This window comes from Ursus maritimus, unplaced genomic scaffold (genome assembly GCF_017311325.1).
Source record: "Ursus maritimus isolate PB19 unplaced genomic scaffold, ASM1731132v1 scaffold_22, whole genome shotgun sequence".
Lineage (NCBI taxonomy): Eukaryota > Metazoa > Chordata > Mammalia > Carnivora > Ursidae > Ursus > Ursus maritimus.
This window is the reverse complement of record NW_024424675.1, coordinates 37,992,235-38,004,323: the sequence shown is the minus strand read 5'-3', so window position 1 is coordinate 38,004,323 and position 12,089 is coordinate 37,992,235.

The following is a 12,089-nucleotide window of genomic DNA, read 5'->3' as shown; positions in this document are numbered from 1 at the left end:
CCAGTGTGTGTGTATGCATGTGGGAGACAGGGTACCACATTGTTCCCAGCAAACCACACTTGGCAGGCCAAGGCAACTGGGCACACAGAATGCAATTCCAGGCATCAAAGACAGCTGGCATGAGTGGCTTCAGCCGTGTCCTGCGTCGGGGTCTCCTGAGGGAAAAACCTAATGCCCCTTTAAACTCAAACACCGCGCGATCCTAGGAACAGACCTGAAGTGTGCAGGCAGATGGGCGGGGTCAGCAATAGTGAATAGAAGTATTTGCATGGTAAGAAAATACCGACCTTGCTGTGCAGCTCTGGGTCAAGGTCCTGGGAAAAACTGAAGATCTGAAAGAGGTGTGTTCAGTTTTATCGGAAGTGGGATGATGGAAAATATTTTAGGAATAAACAAACCCAGGGTGAGCTCTGCTCACTCCCAGACCCAAACTCCCAGTCTTCTGCTTGGATTAGAATTCCTGTTTGGCCCCATGGCAGCTGTGTGATCTTGGGCAAGTGACTTAACCTCTCTGTGCCTCGGTTTCCACATCCATGAAATGGGGCCAATAATCATGTCTCCCTTACAGGTTGCTGTGAGGTTCAGTGAAGTAACACAAGTAAAGCCCCCACAATGGTGTCATGCTCACAAGTCAGCCCTTGGTAAATATTAGCTGCAATTTCTGTTATATTAAAGATACAAAACAATAACATGGTGACGTTGACTCGGGATTTCACAGCAAAAATTCTTTGAAGAGATGCGGTGCTTTAAATCTCTCAAGGTACTCTTTTAACTTCTTGGAGCTTCCCAGTGGCACAGGGTGGGCTAAGATCATGGCTCCTAAAGCTTGTTTCTCAGCTGCCACAGGGAATGACGATGGTGGTGACCTCGGGGGGTTGTGATGAGCCGCTCATGAAATCGTGCACCCAAAACACTCACCTCCGTGCTGAGCACGAGGTGAACACACACTGCATGTTATTATTGCCTGACAGTTGAGGACCATGAGAGCTACTTTGCCTGAGGCCACACCGCAGGTAGCCGCACAACGCCTGGCGCGCCTTCGTGCGTGCTATGTACAATTATCGTCTCCTTCACGGAGGAAGGAAGCACAGAGAGGTGCGGTAACCAGCCCAGCGTTACCCAGCAGGAAAGTGGCGGAGCCAAAATTTGAATCCAGCCTCTAGACCATAAGCTCTGTGGTCTCTGGAACTCCTTAATATTATCCCAATTCTTTATAACAGCGTTTGACAGATGAGGGAGCGGAGGCAGACCCGACCCTGGTCCTGGGCTCTTTTCGCAGCACCGCGCTGTTCCTTGACGTATCCTGGAAGGNNAAGAGAGCCGTGGGGGAGGAGGGGAAGGGTCCAAGCATCATCATTAGAGTCAGGGAAACTGAGGCAGCAGATCTGTTTCGATTATAGGGTGAATCAGGGAGGGCTTCTTGCCTTGCCTCGGGGGAATGAAGGCGTGATGCTTCCACTTCCACTAGAGGAAGAAGAGTCCCCAGGCGGCCAGGAGGCTCTTAAGCCCAGCACTGCCTTCTGCCTGCACTGGTCAGAGATCCTTCCAAGGGCCCCTCCGCCTGGCTAAGCCCTTCCGTTGCTCCCCCACCAGCCTGCCTCCAGCAAGCCCTTCAGTCTCTCCTTTCCCGAGAACTTCAGAGAGAAGCTCTCATTTTCCCAGATGCTCCTCCAACTACCTTTGTGCAGATTTGCCTTCATTGGATCATACACCCCTTAGGACGGCGCCGGGTCTATTTCTGTGTCTGCGATGGGACCCAGGACACTTCTACATGGGAGAAGTGAGTAGCTTGAGATCTGAGTGATCTGAGTTCAAATCTTGGCTCTGCCACTTGCTAGCTGCATGACCTTAGGCAGGTCACCTCGCTTTCCTGTGTCTCTGTGCCAGATAGAAAAGGATAGCTGTCATATATGTGCAGTAATAGCTAATAACTGAGCGTCAGCCGATCAGAACAGCAGGGGCAGGATCCCGACAGACTCCCCTGCTGGGCCAGATTTTAACCCTTTGTTTGCCGAGTGGCAGGCAAAGTCCCAAGTCAGCAGAGACCCTTCGAGGGGATGACGGCAATTATTTATTAATCTATGGAGAGTTTCAATCTTTTAATAAACAATATGACCCTTTGACTCTCTGGGTTACCCAGTAACTTCAGGCAGCCCCCTCCCCACCCTTTCTGGTTCTCTCCAGCACAATGGGGCTGTCCAGGGGCCGTATCCTCAAAGCCCATCTCAAGCTGAGGCTCTGTCGGTGCCTCTTTGGTGACTCTGGTGCTTCCGTGGCCAGCACCGTCACTGATCCCAGAGTCAGTCTATGTCCAGTCCACTCCTTTGCACACGCGCCATTCGGGCCTTCCCTTGGCCTGTGCCAGCCTCGCCACACCTTTCCTCACAGCCCGCCTCATCCTCGCCCCTGCTTCGAAGCTCCCTTAATCATTGAATTTATTTTTATCAACAATTCTGGAGCATTTACTATGTACCAGTGACCATCCCAGATGCTGGGGAAAGAGTAGTGAACAAGACAGAGCCTGCCCTCGTGAGGCAAACACCAAGCAAGCGACCCCGGGAATATCCAAGATCGTTTCAAACAGAGTCAAATGCTAGAGACTCCGATAGGAGAATAGAGCTGTGAATGACCTAGTGTACGCACATATGCATGCATGTGTATGCGTGTGCGCATGTGTGTATGTGCATACGTGTACACGCGAGTACGGTATGCATGTGCGCATATGTGCATCCATGTGTGCACACGCGTGTCCATGCATGCATTTGTGTGTGCACATGTGCATGCCTGTATGTACACGTGTGTGCATGTGTGTATGCGTGCATGCATGTGTGCATACAAGTATATGTGTATACGTGTGGGTGTATGAGTGTATGCATGCACGAGTACACACGTGTATATGTGTGCATATATGTGCGTGTATGTGTATATGTGCATGCATGTGTATTTGCGTGCATGCAAATGTGTATACAGGTATGTGTATGTGTGTGTGCATGTGTATGTGTGTGCATGTATGTGTGTGCATGTGTGTGTGTGCATGTATATTTGTATATGTGTGCAGGTGCATATTGTGTATATGTGTGTATGCATGTATATATGTGCGTATGCATGTATGTGTGTGCATGTGTGTGCATGCGTGTATATTTGTATATGTGTGCAGGTGCATATTGTGTATATGTGTGTATGCATGTATATATGTATGTATGCATGCATGCGTGTATGCATGTATGTGTGTGTATATGTGTGTGTATCTGTGCACGCATGTGTGGTGGTGGGGGTATTCGTTTCCTATGGCTGCCATCACAAGTTGCCACAAACTGGGTGGCTTTAAACAACAGAAATCTATACTCTCCCATTTTTGGAAACTAAAAGTTTGAAATCGAGGCGTTAGCAGGGCCATGATCTCTCTGAAGACCCTAGGGGAGGATCCTTTCTCGTCCTTCCAGCTTGGGGCGGCTCCTGGCAATCCTTAGCTTGTAGATGCTTCCCTCCGGTCTCTGCATCTGCTCTCGAGTGCCTTTCTTCCTTGTGTATGTGTGTCCTCTCTTCTTCCGATAAGGATACCAGCCATTGGAGTCCAGCCTTTAGCTCTAATGAGCTCATCCTAACCTGATGACATCTGCAAAGACCCTCTTTCCAAATAAGATCACATTCGCAGGTACCTGGGGTTAGGAATTGAGTGTATTTTTGGGAAAAGACACATTTAACCTACACGGTAGGGATTGCTGATTCAGAGTGAATGGCCCCCTTCCTCTTTAAAAAGATGTCTTTTCACTGCCCTCTGACTGGCATGGGGTCTGCCTATAAAATGTCTCGGGGAAAAGCATCCACGCAGAAGGAGGAGGCCCCAAGGAGAGAGATGTGCTTGGAACATTCGGGGAACGGCAAGAAAGCCTGTATGGCTGGAGGCTGGAATCCAAGGGGGCGGGGGGAGCAGGCTAGAAGAGGAGATCAGGGAGGCAAGCCAGGGCAGGAGCAGTCTGAAGTTCATTCTCGGGGTAATGGGGAGGCACTAGGGGAATTTTAAGTGCACAGGGTGTGGTCTCGTTAATCTTTTCAAAGGATCCTACGGACCATTAAGTGGAGAGCAGCTTCTAGATGTGGTGGCTGGGACCAGCACCGGGCACAGGAGGCGGGGGGAGGTGGTTTCCAGTCCACGGAGGGCTCTCCTTTGTGGTTCTCACACTGTGTTCCCTGGAGCCCGGGGTCCTGCAGGCATGGCCCCTGTCTTTGGCATGGGGGGTAGACGCCATTACTTTTGCGAACAATCCGAACCACTTCAGACGCATCTTCCTCTCGGCCCAGCCTAGATTCCCCACGTGGGCCCCTCCTTCACCCTCAGCTATCCCTGGGAGTCACAAGACATTTTTCAGCGTTTCATCTTGGTCCAAAATGTCCCTTAGCAAATCCGCCCTTAGCTAATAACCGAGGAACAGTGTGACTCAGTAATGAGTATCAGACTTGTGTGGGACAAAACCATTTCCGTGGTGGCATGCGTGACTTGAGAAGTAACATCGCAACCTGAGATGAAGCTCCCCGGGGAAGAGCGATGGCGGCTCCTTGTGCTTCATCGAGGGCAAGGGCAGTGGTTTAGGAGAAAGGTGAGTTTGCAGCTCCCCTGCTAAGGATCAGTTTCAGGAGGCAGAGGGGAACGTGCTAGAAAGCAGGGAATGAAGAGGAGAAACACAGCCAGGACATGCTGGGTGAGCAGGGACCAGGGAGGAGGAGTCAAGAGCCTGGAAGCCAGGGTCTCAAGCTCACATTCATGGGGACACGGGCCAGCTGGGTGGTGGCCAGAGAACGACAGACTCCCGTGAAGGGGGCAGCTCCTGTTCCACTCCAGCCGACTGGCCCACGTGGGATTACGGACCTGCTGTGGCCAGATCTTCCCGTTTTTTAGGAGACACTAGAAATTGGGATTGTCGTGTAAAATCTCCCAATTTATATAAATTTATTTTCTTGTAAAGATTTTATTTATTTGACAGAGAGAGCGAGAGAGAGCACACAAGCAGGGGGAGCAGGAGAGGGAGAAGCAGGCTTCCCACCGAGCAGGGAGCCCAACATGGGGCTCGATCCCAGGACCCCGGGATCATGACCTGAACCCAAGGCACACATTTCACTCACTGAGCCACCCAGGTGCCCCCAAAATCTCCCAACTTAAAAATGTTAGTTTGGATTAAAAAAATGGCCAAGCGGGCCAGACCTAATGTGCCTGCAGGACGGGTTTGGCTAAGCTACAGCAGACCTGTGCTTTCTGCTGCTGTCAGATGGAACGTCTTCTCACATTCCACGCCTGGCTTCGGGTTCGGGCTTTTAGTAGAAGGTCGCTCTCTTAGAGCCTGCACGGTCAACGTCTGCACGGGAGGCAGCTGGCTTCGACACCGATCCTCTCCTGGAGAATTGTCTTCTCACAGCGGAGAAGTCCGGTGCAGGCGTTAAACGACGTTGTCGGTGTCAGATTGGAGTAGAAGTCAGCTCTCAAACTGTCCCCCCGATAAGGAGCTCATTCCCGGAACCGGCTTTGGTGGGAAGGCCGAGTAGAAGGGCACACCAAAAGACTCCGTCATCGAGATGAGTAATATTTTAATGTAAAATTTTAAAAATCAGAATTAATGTCAAAAAGCCCGTGCTGAGCCCAAAATGAAAATAAGGATTTTAAATAAGGACAGGATCGGTATCACTCATCTCCTTTTCGCCTCAGGCTCCGGTGCGGCTCTGCACGGCACTGTTGCTGCTCATTCTGTCTTTATTAGAATTGTCATAGTTTGCTCACCATGGATCCTTTGTTTTTTTCTGCATTCGTTCTGATTTTTTAAAATATTTTATGGAAATATCATTTCATCGATTGCTGAGTTTTTTGGTGCTCTCTTGAGTCTGGTTCTCTTGTGCCTTATCCGCGTTGCAGGCCTGTAGGAGTCCAACGCATCCATCTATAAATTAAAATAGTAGCGTGTAGGGTGATCATCCCAGGATATTGTTTCTGGAAGCTGGTGAGGGTGTTCCTGCTTTTTTGGATTAGACTTAAAAATGTTTCGGTGTCTGCATTTTATAGTCAAGCTTTATTACAGTGGGGGATGTCAGCGTGCAGAGTTCGTGATGAGAATTTGTGGCTTACTCGTTGTAGTGTGCCATCACGCCTCTCTGCGTCATTTGCACGGCCCGGCGCAAAGTGAAAGTGTGCAGCCCCGTGTTCAAAAATCAAGAATCTTACGACAGCAGAGCCTTAAACCAAGCACAAGGTCCTTCTGAGCACGGGGTCCTGTGATGACAGGTTGTACACCCATGGAGATGGCCCTGGAGGCTACTTGGGTGAGCGTCAAAGAATCCTTGAATATTAGAGCCGGATCGGGGGCTCAGGTATTATCCAATTCATCCCCCCGTTTTATAGATGGAGAAACTGAGACACAGAAAGGCCAGGTGACTTGCTTAAAGGTAGCAGAGTGAGTTAGAGGAAGAACGTGGATTGGATCCTGGGCCTCCCAGCTTGGGGATGTTTCATATTCCACCACTAGGTCACCCCAACCTTGGCCAGACATTTGTGTTTTCTTGCCTGTGGGTGCCATTGACCTTCAGAGAGGTCAGTGGTGGGGGGCAGTGGTGATTGGATTCAAATGTATCAGTATTGTATAATAACCCCAAGCACGTATTTTCTATAACAGGACATATATTCTAGAAGTATTCTTTTCTTTTTTCTTTTCTTCTCTTTTCTTTTCTTTTCTTTTCTTTTCTTTTCTTCTTTTCTTCTCTCTTTCTTTCTTTCTTTTTTTCTTTTTTAAATAAAAAGACATGTACAGGCAGAATTTTCCTAAAGTCACTGAGTCAGATGAAATGTTTTTATATAAAAATGATTACAGGTATTGTAACCACGCTAGAGGCTGGGCTGCCAGTTGTGCAAAACACCAGATTTCAGGATATCCCTGACGAGTCCTATTAAGCTGAGGAAAGCGGAGACCCTCCGCTCCTCCTGGTACAAGCTCCTGTTGGATCGATCTCTCAGGGGGAAGCTCTGCTGGGCACTGTTCTTCATTCATTCCTTCAGCTGCCTCTAGGGACTACCTGCCACGTGCTGGGTGCTATTCTAGGATCTGGGGATGTAGCCAGAGTTGCCAGACAGAAATACAAGGTGCCCAGGTAACTCTGAATTTCAAATAATGAATCATTTTTAGCTTAAATGTGTCCCATAAAATATATGCAACATACAGTTAAAAAAAATGTGTTGTTCATCGAAACTCCAAATTTAACTGGGTGCCCTGTATTTTCATCTGCTAAAGCTGACAACCCCAGATAGGCCAGTGAACAGAACAGACACACAGCCCTGCCCGTGTGGGGCTTACATTCAAGTGAGAACAGGCAATCAACAGGTGAACAGATACACAGAGGAGTACAATATACTGCGGAGATAAAGGCTGCGAAAACACAAACGGGCTGCGGGGACAGAGAAGGCCAGGGGGCGCTATTTTTATTGGGGTGGTCACAGACGGGCTCTCTGAGGAGGTGACATTTGAGCTGAGGCATGCACAAAGTGAGGGGGTGGCCTAGCAAATATCCACGGGACAGGAGGTGCAAAGGCCCTGAGGTGGGGGCCGTGCTTGGCATTATCAAGGGACAGGTGGATGAGCAGGGTGGCAGAGGGAGTAAGAGAAGGGGAGAGTGGCGAGAGATGGCAGTCAAAGGGAGCTGGGGCTGGAGGCAGCTGCTCCAGGGCCTTGTAGGCCAACGTGTTTGTATTTAATTCTAAACTTAATGGGAAGCCGCGGAAGGATTTACGGGATCTATATTTTGAAAGGCTGCCCGTGGCTGCTGGACCTAAAGGCAAAGTGGAAGTACCAAGACCAGGGAGGGGCGACTGCAGTTGTCTGGGGACGTGGGTTGTTGGGGCGTGAGAAACGCTTGGGTCTAAGGTTACATTTTGAGGATAGAGATGCCCAGATTTGCTGCGGGTTTGCCTGTGGGTGTGAGAAAATGAGAGGGATCACGGACTACTCCTTGGATTTTGGTCAGAGAGCTGGATGAATGGGGGGGGGGTGATGTTTGAGCTGGTAATAGTGGGAGCAGAGAGGTTTCAGAGGGTCACGGGGCTTCGTGTGGACATGGTCACTTTGAGATGCCTGTTGGACACTGAGTGGAATGTTGGGTTGGCCGCTGGACGCATGCCCCCGGATGTAAGGGGAGAGGTCCGGGCTGCGGACGAAGATGAGCTTCTGCCAGGAGGTAGAAACGAGGGCAGAGCTGTGGGTAGTGGGTCCCTCCAGGGCCCACCTGAATGGGCCTCGGGCCTCAGAGCCCAGGACCAGTGCTCCTCTGATATTCGTGTTAGGGTGGAATCAAATTGTGCTGCATTTTAAGGGGAAGCCTAGAAGAGGAAAGGAGGTAACTCAAGTACAGACCAAGGGCAAGGCTACATACGTGTGCCTTTTGTGTGCTGCTGCTGTTTTCAACACCATCACCGAAGGCCACGCTCTCAGTACTCCTTGCCCCCATGGCTACAGGCATTTCCTAATTGGTCATCCTGCTTCAACCCTTGTACCCTGCAATTTCTTCTCCACATAGAACCCAAGCAATTGTTTAAAAACTCGAATGTGGTCTTGTCACGTACTGCCTGAGACTGTTTGGTTGTTCCCCATTGCTCTTATGTCCAGAATTCTCCACATGGTCCCAGGGCCCCACTTACCTGCCAGCCTTCCCTTACAGCTTCTTCAGGTTCCTGAACACCTTCCACTCCAGTCTTCCTTTGGTGGGCCAACACTTCATACTTCCTCCTGCCTCAGGGCCTTTGCACATACTTTCCCCATCTGGCTGTTAGTTCTTCCCCTCACTATTTCCTGGCCAACTTCTCGTCGACCTTCTGGTCTCTGCTGAAACATCAGTTCCTAGGGAAGCCTTCCCTGAACTCCCTATATCTACATCAGGTTTCCTTGCTACAAGCTCTGTAGCACCTTCTTCTTTTCCTCATGGTGCTTACCTCGGTTTGCAATTATACATCAGGGTAAATGCTTGTTGGAGTGAGCTGAATTCCTGGAGCAGGGCCAGACAGTACCAAGGCGTGCTAGAAGTTTCAAGCTCTCAGGGGCTTTGCTGGCTTCCCCTTGCACTTTTGTTGGAAAGGCTGGAGAAAAATGAAGAGGCCAGGGCCTCTGCGAGGAGGTCAGCCACAGGGCAGAGAGAAGGTTGACCCAGAGCTGCACTGTCAAGGCCTCTGTCTCCCCCCCATCCCCCCACCCCGGGTGGCCACTGAATGCATAAAGGTCATGCATTCTGCTCCTAGTCCCCGATCCTAAGAGCACAAATTATTTATTTTGGAATTGAAAATATGTCTTCCCCCCCCAACCCAAACCCCCACGCTCAAGGTGGCCCTCGGAGAAGAAAAGCCTCTCGCTTCCCGCTGCTCCAGGAGAAACTGTTTTGGGTCAGGGCCCAGCCTGAACCTATTCCCTTTAGAGAACTCTTTTTTTTTTTTAAGATTTTATTTATTTATATGACCGAGAGACAGCCAGCGAGAGAGGGAACACAGCAGGGGGAGTGGGAGAGGAAGAAGCAGGCTCCCAGCGGAGGAGCCCGATGTGGGACTCGATCCCGGAACGCGGGATCACGCCCTGAGCCGAAGGCAGACGCTTAACGACTGTGCCACCCAGGCGCCCGCCTTTAGAGAACTCTTGATTGTTTGGGTGCAGATTCCAGACCTTAGACACTTAAAATATATCCACCATTCAGAGGAACAACGACGGCAGTTAGAGTCTGTTTTTTTTGTTTTTATTTTTTAAAAATGTATTTATTTTAGAGAGAGACTGCTTGCGAGTGTGGGGAGGGGCAGAGGGAGAGGGACAAGCAGACTCCCCTCTGAATGGGGGTTGTTAAAATCTAAGGAACTTACATAGGAGAGTTAAACTCTTTTCCCACCCATCCCTCCATCCCAACATCCCAACATCCACTCTTCCATTGAGCCCTTGACTGACCCAGCTATTATCTAAATATCTGTTCTTCCATCAGTTGGTCCATTGATCTGTGTATGCATCCACTGATTAATCCATACAGACACTCACTCTCCGTTCATGCATCTGCCCATCCCCACATCCACTGGACGTAAAGCTGTGTCTGAATGAGGCCGTCGTGACCACTGCCTCAGTACGTCTCATAGGCTAGAGGAGATGCAATTCTCTGGTCAAGCCTGGGTCCTTCATCCACTTCTTTGCCAGGGGTGGGGTGGGGGGACAACTGGGTTGATAGTTTTGCCAAAATTGTGTCAAGAATAGTTTCCCAAAGGAACATCCTGGGACGCTGCTGTCAGAAGAGGGGGATGATTCCAGGTAGGCAAAATCAGCAGAAGCCCACTAGATTAGAGGCATTTAATCATTATGGGTGGGGGACGAGGCAGCACATGGGAAGGTGACACCAGCCCTTCTTTTCTTCTACAGCATAAGGGCAGGCTGGTTCCTTTGCTTAACCCTGACCACATTTCAGGGTCTGGACTTCGGGTCCTGTCATAAGGACGCAAGAGCACCCACCTCCTTGTAGATACTTGGCTCTAAATGTCCCAGTCTGGGTCATCACTCTCTCCTCCTCCATCTACATTTATCAGCTACCCTAAGATGTGTGTTGGCTATACACAGTGTCGCCGTGCTTGTGGCTAAGAATTAAAAAAGAGGAGCATTTTCCGCTCTGACAACCAGAAAGTACTTCCTAAGTCTCTGAAAGTTGGCGAGTCCTGAGACCAGGCTTTGGTCCCTTGAAATGAAGTGAGAGTCTAAACCAGTGTTTCTCATCCCTGGACATACACTGGAAACATCTGGGGAGCTTTTACAAAACCCTGGTGCCCAGGCCCCATTCAAACATTCTGATTATAACTGGTCTCTGGTGGGGCTCGGCCATTAAATTTTTAAACAGCTGTCCAGGTGATTCAAATGCGTAACTGGGGTTAAGAACCAAGGGTCTAAGTGCAATTTGGAAAACCCTCTTCATTGCTGTGTCTCTTTGCTTCCAGGATATACGGATGACGAGGGCGGAGACGCTGCCCTGTTGATGGCTGCATCTCCAAGAGCTGTAGCAACGTCAGGGAGCTGGCAGGTGCTCGGCAAATATTCGTGGAATGAATGATGATCCCTAGCTTTGCACAAATCCCTTAATGGAGCAGAGATAGCTCCCCGTGAAGGGTGCACATTCTCCATTCTTCCTAGCACCTGGGGAAGGATTTGAGTCATTCCCCACGTGAGGTCAAGCTGTGGTTCTCTGGGAATCCTAGAACCTCTCCCACCCTCTCTTCTGCTCCAGAGATTCTCAGCACTGGCTACACTTTAGATTCATCTGAGGTCCTTAAAACAAAAACCAAACCAAAAACCTTTGGGTGTTCTGTTTCCCTGGGGGTTGGACTGAAGCCTAGGCACGGGCATTTAAAAAGTGTTCCAGGTGATTCTAACATGCTGTTAGGGTTGAAGACCGCTGTTCTCATCTCCTTGTCTGCCTCTGGGAGTCTATTTACCGACTTCAACCAACTTGGTCTGAGACCCTTGGAAGTGTCTTGGGGGGGTGGTTGTACCGGGTCCTTCTGTAGTGTTCCTCAAATGTGCTTGCTCATAACATTCACCTTGGGTGTCTATTGAAAAATTCACATTCCTGAGCCTCTACTCCAGACTTACGGTATCAGAAACTCCAGGGAGAGCCTGGGAATCTGTGGCTTTAAGCGCGCAGATGTTACCAGCCAGCCTCTCCCACTGCGCTGGCCTCCTCGCTTGGAGGGCACGCGGAGCCCCTTCCGGCTTTAGCTTCCCTTTGGTTCCGGCTGCCAGAACTCTCTTCCCCCAGATCATTTAGGTCCATCCAAATGTGGTGGTCAGGGAGGGCCTCTCAGGTACCCCCAGAGAGGCCCTCCCTGACCACCAAAGAGCATGAAGCCTCCCCAGCTGCCCGCCCTTACCCCATTCTGCTGGTGATTCCCCCCCAGCACTGTTCAAAATGATCTTTCTTCTCTTCTTTATTACCTTCACGCCTGCCTCTACCACTGACCCGAGCTTCCCAGGGCGTCGAGTCTGGTTCAGCCTGGGTTCCTGGCACCAGGCACACGGGAGGGGGCCTAAGAGGTACAGATGTCAGGGTGGGAC